Source organism: Callithrix jacchus, chromosome 17 (genome assembly GCF_049354715.1).
Source record: "Callithrix jacchus isolate 240 chromosome 17, calJac240_pri, whole genome shotgun sequence".
Lineage (NCBI taxonomy): Eukaryota > Metazoa > Chordata > Mammalia > Primates > Cebidae > Callithrix > Callithrix jacchus.
Window position 1 is genome coordinate 74,123,784 of NC_133518.1, and position 16,181 is coordinate 74,139,964.

Below are 16,181 nucleotides of genomic sequence, written 5' to 3' on the forward strand. Positions count from 1 at the left end.
AGAGCTGTAACACTCCCTCCCACTTGCCAAGCTGCAGATGGTGGGAACAAAAGAGCTGTAACACTCCCTCCCACTTGCCAAGCTGCAGGTGGTGGGAATAAAAGAACTGTAACACTCCCTCCCGCTTGCCAAGCTACAGAAGCAAAGAGGCCGGTGGGTGCCTCTCCCTTCCACTTGCTGAACTACCGGAGTGAAAAAGCCACAACATTTCTAGGGGCTCCTTCAGGATCTTCGGAAGGGTGAGTAAGAGTGGAACTATGACACTTTAGTTTCATTCCGAGGTTATCGTCCTCAGATTTTTTCCAAAAACAGATAAAACACCAGACCTCTGTCAGCCAGTTAAAAGTGGATAGCACAGCTGCTGGTCTGCAAGACTCAGAAGACAGGCTTTCTGGGAAGGAACCCTCCACCCTCAGATGTTGGGAATGTTGGCTTTGTTCAAATTCAGTTTCCCTACACAGATGTCTAGCCATTTCATGGGATCAGAATAACATCCTGGGGATACTAAAGGTATTTGGCTAAGGTCACACCTCAGCATTACCTGAGAGCTCCTGGACCAGCTGCAATCCCTGAGAGCTCATTCAGGTGTTGGACCAAGATTTCTAGTCTTACTTATCACATTTTCTTTCTTTTGAGATTCTTTTGGCTGCTATCCATTTTTTATACACAATGTTGCAGGTGTTTTTGCAACCCAAAGGGATAATTTTACTGGGTAGAATGAATACTTGGCTTAGTCATCAGGACAGTAAACCAGAACAATGTTTCTGTCTATTCATAGAAACAGGGATGTAATAATTAAGAGAGTTTTCTTTCCCCTGTTGAAAAATCCCATTAGTACAGTACAAGAGACTTTTTCCCCAGACACCTTCCCTCCTTTGCATTTTTTTTTTGTTCCAACATGTCAGGTGTCAACATAATCCTGTGAATACAGGGAGACTTTAAATGTGAGGGATTAATTTTTTTCCTCTGGGGAGGCATTTTATCAGGCCAGGTCCCTAATTCCAGGGATTCACTTTCTTTGTTTGAGGAAGATCTGGTCCCACAGCTAAGGTGACTTAGCATTACTCCAGTGTATTTTCCAAGCTTCAATTTGAATCCCTAAAAGGAAAACTATATCTGAGGGACCCAGAGGCAGTCAACAGTGGAAGGCTATGGCACAGTGCAGGTAAGCATGACTATCCCTGCTGACTAGGCCTTCCCACTTCATGGGTAGTGGTCATGCTCACATTCATGGCAGAAGCCCCATGAGCTCACCCATGGTGCCAGTACCAGGTAATGGATTTGGAGGATGCCTCAAATTCAAGATGAGGAAGGGCAAGATTAAGGGATACCTTTTCTTCCTTCTATCTTTTCAGATGGGTAGCAATTTATCCTCAGCCTGCACTCTGCTCAAGGGCATCCTGAATCACTGGGACACTTTTGACCCTCAGACTCTGAAGAAACAATGCCTTACATTCCTTTGTACAATGGCTTGGCCAGGTTATAATCTGCAGATGGAGAAGCTTGGCCTCTGGAGAAGTAACAATTTTAATACTATCCTGCAGCTCTATCTGTTCTACAAACACAAGGACAAATGGTCCAGTGTCCTATGTGCAAGATTTTGTTGCCTTGTAGGATAATCAGGACCTCTTCCAACATTGTAGGATTGATCCAGTTCTCCTAGTGATAATCTCAGGAGAGTCTGCAAAGGACTATCCTAAGAGACTAGGGCAGCAAACCTCTGAGGTGCCTCCAGTGGGGAAATAAGCTCCCTCTGATCCTGATCCTCCTGGTCCTTCCTGTTCTGTCTACCCAGGGTCTCTCTCAAGCTTGTCTCATCCTAGAAATTCTCATTTTAGGAAGGCCCCAGCCTCACTCATGCCCCCATAAAAGATGCCTTGTGAATGTGGCCCCATTAAGGTACAGGTCCCCCTTTTGCTACAGGACTTAAGACAAATTAAGAGGGGTCTTGGTAAGGTTTCTGATGACCCTGACAGTTATATAGAGGTCTTCCAGAACTCAACCCAAGTATTTGAACACCTCTGGAAAAATGATCTGTACTTTTAAATTCAACTGTTGACTATGGCTGAGAAACAGGCAGCCCTGAAAGTGGCAGAGAAGTTTGGAGATAACCTTTGTATCTCATATAGAGCCAAGGAAGGGTAAGAGCATTATTCAATTGGAAAAACAGCAGTATCACTGGAGGACCCTAAATGAGACCCCAATGATGACATGGGAGAATGGAGGAGGAAACACTTTTAGATGCACATATTGGAGGGCTTATGAAGGACTAGAACTAAGCCTCTAAATTACTTCAAACTATCCATGATAGACCGGGGATCATATTAGAAGCCTGCTGGCTAAGAGAGGCCTTGATAAAGGATACTCCTTTATCCCCTGATTCAGTTGAGGGATAGATAACCCTAAAGGATAAGTTTACTCAGGTGGCCTCTGATAACACGAGGAAGCTTCAGAAACAGGCCATGGGCCAGATAGTACTTTAGAGGACCTCCTGAAAGTGGCCACCTCAGTCATTCACATTAGGGATCTGGAGAAGGTTCAAGAGAAATAGAGGAGGCACAAGATAAAGGCAGAGGGTCTAATGGCTGCTTTGCAGGCTTACACATCCCAGAATACCCAAGAGGCACCTATTAACTGCTACAAATGTGGCAAGCCAGAGCACTTTAAGAAAGACTGCCTAAGCAACATGAGGAAGCCACCTGAACCCTGTGCAGTCTGCCAAGGGCACCACTGGAACACAGACTGTCCCTAGAGACACAGGTCACCAGGTCCAGAGCCAGTCTCCCAAATGGACCAGCAGAACTGATGAGTTCCAGGGCTCCTCTCCCAGCTCTGATGACTCAGACTGCCATTACCACCCAGGAGCTTCAGGTGATTCTGAAGGTTACACAGAGGAAGGTGAACTTCCTCCTGGATACCAGAGCCACTATTCCTGTTTTCCTCTCCAATCCAAGCCTCCCCTCCTTTCTTAGCATGACCATGAGGGATATTTCAGGAAAGTGTTTAATCTGATATTTTTTCCCAACCCTTTAGTTTTAGTTGTGAAGACCTGTTGTTTACCCTTGCCTTTTAAATCATGCCTGAAAGCCCAAAGCCTCTGCTAGGCAGGGATATTTTAGCTCATATAGGAATCACAATCCTTATGGACCCAGGACAGATTATTTATCTCCCCCTAGTGGGGACTGATAATCCAGAAATTTGGGCAACTCAAGGGAAAATTGGCCAAACAACAACCACTGTACCAGTCTGGATCCATCTTAAGAATCCGACTTATTTCCCTAGTGAGAGACAATTTACCCTAAAACCAGAAGCTAAGAAAAGGGTAGATGCCACCATTTTAACTTGAGGATGCAGGGCCTCCTTAAACCCTGCAACAACCCTTGTAATACCTTTATATTGGGGGTACAGAAACCCAACAGGGAATGGAGACTGCTCCAGGACTTCCAGCTCATTAATGAGGCTCTGGTTCTAACTCCTCTGGTGGTTCCCACTTCTTATACCTTGCTAACTCAAATACCTGAGGAATCTAAATGGTTCACCATCATGGACCTAAAGGATGCCTTTTTCTGCATATTGCTATATTCTGACTCACAATATTTGTTTGCATTTCAGGATCACTCCAGCCAGACCACCCAACTGGCCTGGAGGATATTACCTCAGGAGACAGCCCCCACCTGTTTGGGCAGGAATTATCAAGGGATCTCTCTGAGTTCCTTCATCCTCAGCTTAAAGTTTTACAACATGTAGATGACATTCTCCTGTGTGCCCCAACTGACTATATCTCTCAGGAAGGCAGTAAGTCTCTTAATTTTCTGGTTAACAGTGGATATAAGGTCTCAATACCTAAGGCTCAGCTCTCAGATTTCAGTGAAATACCTAGGTCTAGTCTTGTGAGAGGAAACCAGGGTGCTGAGTGAAGAAAGGATTAAGCCCATCTCCTCCTTTCTCCTTGCCCAAATCCTCAAACAACTAAGGGGATTCTTGGGCATTTCACAGTTCTGTAGATTATGGATACCTAGGTACAGTGAGATAACTTGTCCCTTATATCACCTAGTAAAGGAAATTTAGACTGTTAAGACTCACTCTCTAATTTTGGAACTAGAGGCTAAAAGGGCCTTTGACCAATTGATACAAGCCCTACTTGAGTCACCAGCACTTGGTCTTCCAATAGACATACATTCAATCTTTATGTATTAGAAAAAAAGGGAATGGCTCTGAGAGTTCTAACCTAGCCCTGAGGTTGAACCCAGCAACCCTATTAGTCAGTGTTCTCTAGAGGGACAGAACTAATAGAATAGATGTATATATAAAAGGGAGTTTATTGAGGATAATTGAATTACACTATCATAAGGTAAATAGTCACATGATAGGCCATCTGTACGTTCAGAAGCAAGGAAGCCAGTGGTAGATCAGTCCAAGTCCCAGATCCTCAAAAGTAGGGAAGCCTACAGTGCCGCCTTCAGTCTGTAGCCAAGGCCCCAGGAGCCTGTGGAAACCACTTGTGTAAGTCCAAGAGCCCAAAAGCTGAAGAAGAACTTGGAGTCTGATATTTGAGGGCAGGCAGGAAGCATCTGGCATGGCAGAAAGATGAAGGCTAGAAGACTCAGCAAGTCTGCTCTCCATCTTCTCCTGCCTGCTTTATTCTAGCCACACTGGCAGCTGATTAGATGGCACCTACCCAGATTGATGGTTGGGTCTGCCTCTCCCAGTCCACTGACTCAAATGTTAAATCTCCTTTGGCAACACCCTTACAGACACACCCAGGAACAATACTTTGCATTCTTCAATCCAATCAAGTTGACACTCAATATTAACCATCACCCATCACAAGCCTGTAGACTACCTAAGCAAGGAGCTTGATTTGGTGTCTAAAAGATGGCTGGCTTGCCTCCAGGCATTTGCAGCAGTAACTTTGCTGGTGCCAGAGGCTAATCAGTTAACCATGGGGAATGACTTAACCATGGTTACCACACATAATGTGGCAGGACTGATGCATTCTAAGGAGAGTATCTGGCTAACAGACAACTGCCTCCTCAAATCTCAAGCTCTGCTGTTGAAGGGATCTACAGTCCAGTTAAGGAGCTGTCTTTCCCTGAACCCAGCCACCTTCCTCCCAGAGGATGCTGAGAAGCCTGAACATGACTGTGAACAGATAGTAGTGGAAACCTATGTATCTAGAGAGGACCTCAAAGAACCCCACTGAGAAGACCCAGACTGGACTCTCTTTATGAACAAAGTTCTTTTGTAGAACAAGGGATTCATAAGGCAGGGTATGTAGTAGTCACCCTGAATGACACCATTGAGAGCAGGACTCTCTCCTTAGGCACAAGTGCTCAAAGAGCTGAGCTAATTGTCCTCACCAGGGTGCTTGAACTAAACAAAGGGAGAGCAGTTAACCTGTATTCTAAGTATGCTTTCCTAGTCTTGCCCATACCACTATCTGGAAAGAGAGGGACTTCCTCACAGCTAATGGGTCTCCCATTAAATACTATCAGGAAATTAACAGCCTACTATCCTCATTTTTTATTCCACAGGAAGTGGCAGTAATGCATTGTAAAACCACCAAAAGTGGATGAATGAAATAGCCAAGGGAAATCAATTGACAGATCAAGCAGCTAAATTGGCAGCAAGAAGCCCCAGATTTCTGATCCACTTGAGGCTCTTCTGGTCTGGAGGGTGTTCCATAAGAGAAATAAAACCTCAATATTTTCCAAAAGAAGTAGAATGGGCCACCTCTCAGAAATACATGTTCAGCCCTTAGGGTGGCCTCAACTGGAGGATGGCAAACTTCATCTATCAGATTCCAGCCAATGAAAGTCCTTAAAATTCTTCACCAAGCCTCCCACCTAGGAAAAGATAAAGACTGTCAATTGTCTCAAAGGTTGTTCTCAGGTAAAAATCTGCTAAAAATCATAAAACAGGATGTTAATGCTTCTGAAACTTGCCTTAAAAATAATTCCTGGCCGGGCACAGTGGCTCAAGCCTGTAATCTCAGCACTTTGGGAGGCCGAGGCAGGTGGACCACGAGGCCAGGAGATCGAGACCATCCTGGTCAACATGGTGAAACCCCATCTCTACTAAAAATAAAAATATATATAGCTGGGCATGATGGCGTGTGCCTGTGGTCCCAGCTGCTCGGGAGGCTGAGGTGGGAGAATTGCCTGAACCCAGGAGGCGGAGGTTGCGGTGAGCTGAGGTCGCGCCATTGCACTGCAGCCTGGGAAACAAGAGCGAAGCTCTGTCTCAAAATAATAATAATAATAATAATAATTCCTTCAACTGGTAGCTTATCTTCTCTTCTCCAGAACCCAAAGAATGAGTGGCCACCTGTAAAAAGAATGGCAAATGGATTTCACCCATATGCCAGAGATAAGGGGCATCCAGTACCTCCTGGTATTGGTAGATACCTTCACTAACTGGGGAGAACCATTTCCATGTCAGACAGAGAAAGGCTCTGAAGTGATAAAACTACTAATTAATGAAATAAGTCCTTGCTTTGGACTCCCTAAGTATGTCAAGAGTGATAATGATCCCTCATTCCAGGCAGTTGTCCCCAGGGTCTCAAAGGCACTGGGCATACAATATCATCTTAATTGTGCTTAGAGTCTGCAGTCCTTGGGAAGGGTAGAAAAGACAACTGATATTATCAAAAGCCACCTTAGAAAACTGTCTCAAGAGACTCATCCTTCTTTCCATGGCCCTACTATGTCTTAGAAACACTCCTTCAAAGCTGGATTTCAGTCCCTTTGAAATGATATTTTCTCACCAATTATTTCCTGCTAGATAAGAAATCTCTGATTTGATTAAACATGCAACTTCTCTGATTCATTTCCAGCAGGAACTGAAACAATTCTCAAAGGTCCAAATCCATGAACTAGGGTTCCCTCTATTCAACCCAAGGGATTTAGTACTGGGTAGGGGGTGCGGAGAGAGAGAGTGCACTCGCGCGTGCGCACATGCACATGTTGTCACCAAGTGGGCACCCTATAAGCATGCTTTCTTGGCTGAGATGTATTGAGCTCTAATTTTGCCAGGACTTCTTTGTATCAAACTATGACAATTTGAAGTGAAGAAACTGTCTGTATCCCCTTCCTATGCCAGTTTTGCTCAGTTCCAAGCACAGCAGTTTCCACCTGGTAGACCTTCAAGATACAGAATGTGCATGATTGAATCAGCAAATTCCTCTTGGCTCTTACCTCATTTGGACATCTTAAAAAAAATCTTCTAAAATAACTTTCCACCCCTATCACTGATTCAAATCTCTTCCAGTGTGATGATTTGTAATTTTGAACCAGCCTACTAAAACTGTAGCCAGAATTGGTTCCATAAATCCTTTTATATAACTTTGACTCATCTATAATTAATCATAATAATAAGATTGTTAAATTCCATTTATTTCTAATACCATTAATCTTTCACATCAGACAATTTGCGGTATGCCATGATTAGCAGAATAGTTTAATTAGTACATTCTATAAATCTAGAATATGATCTTGGATTGAATTCTGTTAATCCTCCTTACCCCATATCAGTAACTGCAGTAAAGAATTAGAAAAGTTGTTGCTCACACATAGTTCTTTTCTCTTATGGCTCTTTTCCTGGAAGCTGTGTTGAACTAGAAAGTACCTCTCCTAATATGTCTTCTACTTTTCCCTAAAATGTTTTGACATTTTTAAGTTAGCTTAAGCAAAATTTTAAAGAATTTAAATACACAGCAATTTTCATCAAAAGTTTTCATTTATGCTCATTGTGTATAATAGCCCTATAAATTATTATGCTTATTCAACAATTAAGGCAAGCTGCCTAGAACAAATACAGTGTAACTTTCACTGCATTCCACGTGTCAAGCCAAGGGCAGCTTCATAGACATATGATCTGTATAGTTGCACAAAATCTTGTGCATAGAAAGACCTTATGTTTGTTGCACTGTTTTCATCTTGAAATTCTTAATCATCTTTGAACAAGGGGTCTTACATTTTTATTTTCCCCTGGGCCCCATGTGTTTACTCCTGATCAAAGCAATTCACAGCCCAGCCCAGATTCTAGGACAAGGAAAATAGGAGATAGATTTTATGTCTCAATGGGTGGAACAGCATATATGTTCAGGACAGAAAGGAATTAATGGTGACCATCTATGGAATATTCACCATATTCTTATTCTACTAATAAGAAAACTGAGGTGGAGAGAGATTAAGTGCCTAGCCCAAAATCACATCAGTGACCAGTAATGTAACAGATATAGCCCTGGTATTCACTGGAAAAAAATGACTGTGAGTAGTCCAGAGCATGCTGGATATAGAATTGTTAAACTGATGAATTTCCATCTCTTGTACAATCACTAGAGGACAATATTACTAAAATAAGAGTTAATTTAACCATAGTGTATCTTCCCTCAGTATATTAGCACCCTGTTTAGTGCCATGGGTTGGAATCTCCTTGCCAGCTCTGATTCTTCAAACTCCAGTGCCTACAACCAACCATTTGTCCTTTATTCCACCTGTGCTAGTTCATGGGCTTTTTCTGCCGTGGTTAGGAACACTGAACATAGAAAGAGAAAATGGCTGAGCACCATGGCCAGGCAAGAAAAAAGGTCTAACACAAATCTGAAAAGATTTATAGGATAGGAAAGCAAGGAGAGTTAGGAATAAAGACCCTCTAGTCATGAGATTGAATATGACATTCAACAAGAGGAAGAATTGAGAGGGATTGGAGAAGGAGGTTGAGCTTCTAAGTTTGAGTCTTGGAAATACAGCAGTATTAAAGTTTTTCTTTCTAGGTAACTCGCTGATACTCTGAGTAGTCATGAAGACAAGTACTTGGAAAAATGAAACTACCATTGTGATAGCTGACTAAATTATATGAGATTTTTTTTTTTTTTTTTTTTTTTTGAGACGGAGTTTCACTCTTGTTTCCCAGGCTGGAGTACAATGGCATGATCTCGGCTCACCACAACCTCTGCCGATATGAGGTTTTTAAATAAGATTTTATTTTCAACATTTGCTATATGAGTATCAGTTGTATTACTGATAAAACCATGTCTCTTTAACTTAATATTTCAGTGCTTGATAGTTAGATTTTCCATTAAATATTAATGATTCAAATGAGAAAGTATCATTTTCCAATCTGTAAGAACCATCAATTAATATTTGAATAAAACCGTTCCTCTTGCTCTGCTAGTGTTACTTTTAAAATGCATTTAATGGAAAGATGCTATGTTCAATATGATGTAATATATAAGATAAAACTACAATCTTTTTTTTGTCTAAAATCAACGTTCTTTAATGTTTTGTATATTCCCAAGCATTGAAAACTTTAGATATATGTTTTCATTTAATTCTCACAAATACCCTTCATTGTTGCTACTGTTATCAAAATTATATAGAAAATACTTTTTTTTTTAATTTTAAATTCAGGGAGTACATGTGCTGGTTTATCACTTGAGTATATTGTGTGATGTTGAGTCTTGGGATTCTGCTGATTCCATCACCCAAATTGTGACTGCAGTACTCAAGACGTAGATTTTCAGCCTTTGACCATCTTTCTCCCTTCTACTTTTGGAGTCCTCAGTGTCTATTGCACCATCTTTATGTCTGTGTACCCAATGATTACCTCCCACTTATAAGTGAGATTAGATAGTCCTGGGTTGTCTATTTCCGTATTAATTCACTTAGGATAATGGCCTTCAGCTGCATTCATGTTGCTGCAAAGAACATGCTCTCATTCTTTTTAATGCTTGTGTAGCATTCCATGGTGTATATGTCACACATTTTCTTTATCTAATCCACCACTGATGAGCACCTAGGTTGATTTTATGTCTTTGCTATTATAAATAGTGTTGTGATAAACATACAAATATAGGTATCTTTTTGGTAGATGATTTATTGTCTTTGAGTATACACCCAGTAATGGAATTGCTGGCATAAATGGTAATTCTATTTTTGCTTATTTGAGAAATGTCCAAACTGCTTTTTACAGTGGCTGAATTAACATTCCCACCAGGAGGTGTAAGTATTCCTTTTCTTTGCATCCTTGTCAACATCTGCTTTTATTTTTCTTTTGAATGTAGCCATTGCGATTAATGTAAGATAGTATCTCCTTGTGGTTTTGATGTGTATCTCACTGATTATTAGTGATGTTGACCATTTTTTTAATGTTTTTGGCCATTTGTATGTCTTCTGAGAGATATGTGTTCATGTCCTTTGCCTACTTTTGAAAGAGGTTATTTTTTTTTCTTATTTGTTTAAGTTTCTTATAAATTCTGGATATTTGTCCTTTGTCAGATGCATACTTTGCTAATATTTTCTCCCATTCTATAGGTAGTCTGTTTACTCTGCTGATAGTTCTTTTGCTGTGCAGGAGCTCTTTAGTTTAATTAGGTCTCACTTGTCAATTTTTGTTTTCATTGCATTTGCTTTTGAGGACTTAGTCATAAACTCTCTAATCCAATGTTGAGAAGAGTATTTTCTCACTTTTCTTATAGGATATTTATGGTTTGAGATCTTATATTTAATTCTTTAGTCCATCTTGAATTAATTTTTATATATCATGAGAAGTAAGGGTTCAGTTTTATTTTTCTGCATAGGATTAATGATTTTTCTCAGCATCATTTATTAAGAGAGTTCTTTCCCCATTGTTTGTTTTGTTAAAGATCCCTTGGTTGTGGGTGTGCAGCTTCATTTTTGGGTTCTCCATTCTGTTCCACTTGTCTATGTTTCTGCTTTTGTACCAGTACCATGCTGTTTTGATTTTTACAGCCTTGTAGTATAGTTTGAAGTTGGTTAATTTGATGTCTCCAGCTCTGTCTTTTGTTTGGTTAGTTGGTTTTTGCTTAGGACTGGTTTGGCTATTTGGGTTCTCTTTTGGTTCCACATAAATTTTAGAATAGTTTTTTCTAATTCTGTAAAAAAAATAATGATGATAATTTGATAGAAATTGCATCAAATCTGTATATTGCTTTAGGCAGTATTGTAATTTTAAAAATGTTTATTCTTATAATTTATGAGCATGAAATGTTTTTTCCATTTGTTTACATTGTCTATGATTATTTTCAGCAGTGTTTTATAGTTTTCCTTGTAAAGACCTTTTACCTCCTTGGTTAATATTTTAATCTTTTATGGCTATTGTAAATGGGATTTCATTATTGATTTGCTTTTCAGATTGAATGTCACTAGTGTATAGAAATGCTAGTGACTTTTATACATCAATTTTATATCCAAAACTTTACTGAAGTTGTTTATTAGGTCTAAAAGTACTTTGGCAGAATCTTTAGGGTTTTCTATGTAAAGAATCATATTGTCCATGAAGAAAGATAATTTGACTTTTTTTCTTTCTTTGGATGCCTTTTATTTTTTTCTCTTGTCTGACAGAGAAGAAAACTAAGATTAACAGCTTGCTGAAGTTGTCAGAATTAGGAAGGAGGAGAGTTATAATCTATAAACCCTAATTGATTAATCTCACACTACATATCTGTTTCAGGTGGGGGCTTTTTATTAGTAGGAGGCAAACTACCCCTAAAATGTAGTGTCTTAAAACAACAACCATTTATTGGCTCACAATTCAGTCGGTTACTTGGGCTGGACTCATCTGTACAGTTCTGCTAGTCTTGCCAGATGACTACGGTGATTGGAGCTATCTGGTGGTCCGGCTGTGTCAGGATAAGCCAAGATGGTTTCAACTAACATGCCTAAAGATTGCTGCTGGCTTGCTACTAGACCACCCTCTGTGCATGTTGTTTTACATAGCATCTGCATTCCAAAAGGGAGAGATCAGATGTTCCAAGGCTCTTGGGGTTTAGTCAGGTAACTCCCCCAATATCACTTCTCCCACATTTTATTGATCAAACAAATCACAAGGCCAGCCTAGATTTTAAACGTGGGAAGTGGACTTAACTCTAGAGAGGATGAGCTGCAAAGCATTTGTGGTCTTTTTTTCACTTATCACACTTTTTTTGATGCCAAGTAATTTTCCCACAGTTACTGCATTGGGTTCCTGGGCCACATCTGAGCTAATGCCCTTCTGCATCCTTGCACACATTTGAGAAGCAGAGAGTAGGCTAAATTACAGATTCCTGTTGCCCATTCCCCACCAACTGGCTGGAAGCCTATTGGTATGGCACAGACAACACAAGCACATGCAATACTCCTAAATTCACTGATTTTGTTCTGTTTGTTGGTTGGTTGATTTGGAAAATATTTATGTTTTATTTCAAAATAAATGATTTGTAAACATTTTATAAGAAAACACTTGCCAGAGCCTGGAATAGCAGACATTCTAAATGTTGCTATATATTTCCTTTTCTAAGTATAACTTCCCTTGAATGAAAATTCAGTCACTAAACCAGCAACAGATAGATGCTGTCTGCTCATGTGTGGACAGACCCATTTATCCTACTGTAATCATGCATCAATTTAGCAATCTACTTGGAAAGCCAAAGCCAAGCCCACTCTAACTTTATTATGGAATGAAAAACTCTGCTGAGTATAATCTATACACCAAAAAAACAGCTATATAACAAGCATCTGATCAGGTAAAATATTACCATTTTAGAGCTGAATATTTTGGTTAAAACCAGTGTCTTGTTTGTGTCAGTCACAGAATCTGGACCCATAAAATGCCATTTAAAAAAAGACCACATTTCCTACTTTCCAAAAGAAAACACAAAATAGGCCATGCATGTGTTCTCCCACTGCTCTGTGCATAGAGGCTCCACCAACAGTGCCTAAGGTCCTGAAACGAATTCCCCTTTTCTTTCCCCATACTCCAACTGCAAATTTCTACAAGCTAAGAGTAAGTCACAAGTGTGAACAAAAGCGGCTCTCCTCTAGCTCCCAGTCTACTGGGGAACTCCAAGTCCCAAGTCCAACAGGTCTCCAGCAACTCCATCTCAGGGGGCCTTAAGTATTACTTTCTTCTATGCATTCCATGAAATGTGAAAGCAAATGGGAATCACTGATCTAGTGTTTTCTCACTGACATAGAAGTATAGTTTCTTGGTTCTATTTTAAGCAATATTGCTATTTTAAGCAATACAATCTGTTCATGGACATATAAAGGAAAAAATCCTCAATGTACTGAGAAGTACTAATTGAAACACTGAAATTCATCTTTTCTTTCCAACAGCCCAGACTTGTCTATGAATAAGCATGTATCTGTGTACATGTGTGCATATATGTGTACCTCTGTGCATGCACCATGTGTGTGCACATGCATGTGTGAATGTGCGTGTGTAAACATGCGCACATATAATCATACTATATAGTCATATATATACATAAAATGAAAGTTTATGCTGAATGTACTCACTTTGAACCCAGCAATAACTTTGTTTAATTAAGGTGAGAACATGTATGCAATAGTCAAGCTTAATTAATAAACCAAAGGACTACTTATTATACTCTTTAGATTTTAAAGCAGAGTGTTTTCTCCAAGAACAGTGGCCAAACATACATTAAAAACCAATGGCAGAGTGACGAATCCCTGCCCAGGCTGCATTAGGAGTTGTAAATTATACTGTTCCAAAGGAAGTTTCCCTGGGAACACAACAAGAACCCTGACACTGGCTTTCCAGGCCTCTCAGGCATGGTCAGCCCTGTTGATGGAATCATTTTTAAGCAGATCTTTACAGTGAGTACCACTGACCACAAACCTGGAGCTAAGGGGGATGGACAGTCAGTTAAGGCAGGAATCAGGATAGGTGTGAGGATATTGAGTTTAAGATGGAGTGGCAAGACAGGTTGACAGAGCTATGACTAACAGCCCATTTAAGGACTATTTTCTCATCTGTTTGTTTATTTTGGCTGTGATGCTTAATATTAGGTGTCACTTGACTGGACTGAAGGATGCCTAAATAGCTAGTAAAGTACTGTTTCTGGGTGTGTCTGTGAGAGTGTTGCCAGAGGAGATTAACGTTTGAGCCAGTGGACTGTGGGGGGAGCCCCACCTTCAATGTGGGTGGGCAGCATCCAATCAGCTGCTAGTGAAGCTAGAACAAAGCAAGCAGAAGAAGGTGGGAGAAACTGGCTTGCTGAGTCTTCTGGCTTTCATCTTTCTCTTGTGTTGGATGCTTCCGTCTGTTCCTTATGCCTGACTCCATGTTCTTTGGCCTTTGGACTCTTGGACTTACACTAGTGGTCTGCCAGGGGTTCTCAGACCTTCAGCCACAGACTGAGGCTGCACTGTCAGTTTCCCTACTTTGGAGGTCTTTGGATTTGGACTTAACCACTACTGGCTTCTTTCTTCCTCAGCTTGCAGACAGCCTATTGTGGGACTTGTGATCAGGTGAGCCTATTCTCCTTAATACACTCCCTTTCATATATACGTTTATCCTATTATTTCTGTCCCTTTAGAGAACCCTGATTAACACGTTGGCATATTGTATGTTTAGGGTATAGTTCTGCCAAGTTATAAGGGCCATGTAGTAACACATAGCAGATGTTTTCCTAAAAATTTAGGATATCAAAAGCTTGATAATTTCTCAATATCTTATCTGCTAATGTAAGAACATACTCATATACAATTTTTTAAATTATAGTCAACTTCTGAAAACAGAACTCACTACCTCTTTAGTCCCAGACTAGGCTATTGAGGTGCTCAGTTTTCTCAGCCTCTGTGGTTGAGATAGAACTTGTGCCCCTACTCACACAGGTGAAAGTCCTTGAGCTGGATCTCTGAAATATAAAGCTAAGACTATCAGAAGCTCCTATTGCTCTTGGGAGACATTTCTGTGGAGAAGCAAATGAGATCCTCACAGAGCAAAGAAGAGAAATGAAAGATAGAAAAGGAGAATGAGAATTACTGGAGCATATAAGCCCTAGAACAGGCCATTCCTGAGATCATTTGCAACATGCCAACGTCAGTTACACAAACCAATAATTGTGCTATTTTCCTTGCTTCTTTGCTTGAGTTTTCCTGAAATCAGAGCCTAGACAAGGGATCCCAGTTCATTTAATTGGAAAGAAATCCCAGGGAGCAGGAGTGGAGGATAAGAGGTGGAGTGGGGAAGAAGAGAAATGGGTAAAATTAGGATGCAAAATAAAGCTGGCCTCCTCTACAGGAAATAGCCCATGCTCCACCCAGCCAAGACCTGCTGAGTCACCTCATTAAGTGTTTGGCCAGATTGCCCACTTCTAAGCAGAAAGCAGGACGCATTTATTTATTGGTTTCTTTCTCCGGTGGTCAAGGGGTGGCCCCACCAGGCATGAACTTCCCTGCACTCCAGTTGCACATGCAAGAGTACAGACACAAGCATCACACACGATAGTCAGAGGAGCTTCAGGGCTAGAAGTGAGCATGCAGGTCACCAGAAGTGAGGCACCTCTGAGTGCACGTGGGTGAATTCTTCAGGCTCATGAAGACTGATGAATTCAGTCTTAAGCTTCTTAAAATAAACTGTATTGGTAGCTATTTCTGTGCTGGATTACAGTCTCTGCCCAATAAGAATCAGACCTTGAAGAAAAATGAGAATTTTTTTTTTAAATGGTATTAAGCCCTATACTTTTCCTCAGAAAACTCCTGCTTATATTGTCATTTTTCAAATTTTTAATTGGGAAATTTAGAGTTACAAAATTACATTTTTGCCATTTTTTTAATATTAATGAACCACTTTATAAGCATGGAAAAAATTGGACACAATGACATTTTAATAACTCATTTATATTGGATATTAACTTACGTTAAATTAGAGTAACAGCATCATTACAAGTCAATCAGACCCTATCAAGTCATCAAAAAGCTCAGTAATCTTCATAAATAATATGTTCATGGGCATTATATATGTATGTATATATGTATATAGACATCTATGTAAACCATATTTATATGCATACATGTAGGTTTGTGTGTGTGCGTGTAAAATGTATGCAAGATAAACCAAATGTCTTATCCTTTGGCAATATATAAATATATGAATTTCAATAGGCATCATTTTGATTTTATCTGCCAACCATAGCTGAGAGTCCCATTCCTCCAGAGACTACTGAACATATTTTGCTTTTCAGTATATTTTCACTTTTTAAACTAATTCTTACTGGGCCCAATTGTCTACACACTGGGGATATAATGCCAACTGCTCTCATGCTCACAAGAAGGACCTTTCTGCTTTGTCCCAAGAACCTCCATGCATTGGTCAGGCCCTTTCCTCAGTTCTCCACAGGACATGACTTTTATTTTGAAGTTATGGAAAGG

The 16,181-nt window shown here is 40.2% G+C and overlaps 1 long non-coding RNA gene across 1 annotated transcript; it reads left to right on the top strand.

Annotated features, from left to right (window-relative positions):
* The first annotated feature begins 127 nt into the window (after positions 1-127).
* LOC118148834 (uncharacterized) lies at positions 128-12,500 on the top strand. The gene is made up of 3 exons (XR_004735831.3): positions 128-239; positions 3,613-3,795; positions 5,535-12,500. It is a non-coding gene; the product is annotated as an uncharacterized LOC118148834 (long non-coding RNA).
* The last annotated feature ends 3,681 nt before the right edge of the window (positions 12,501-16,181 follow it).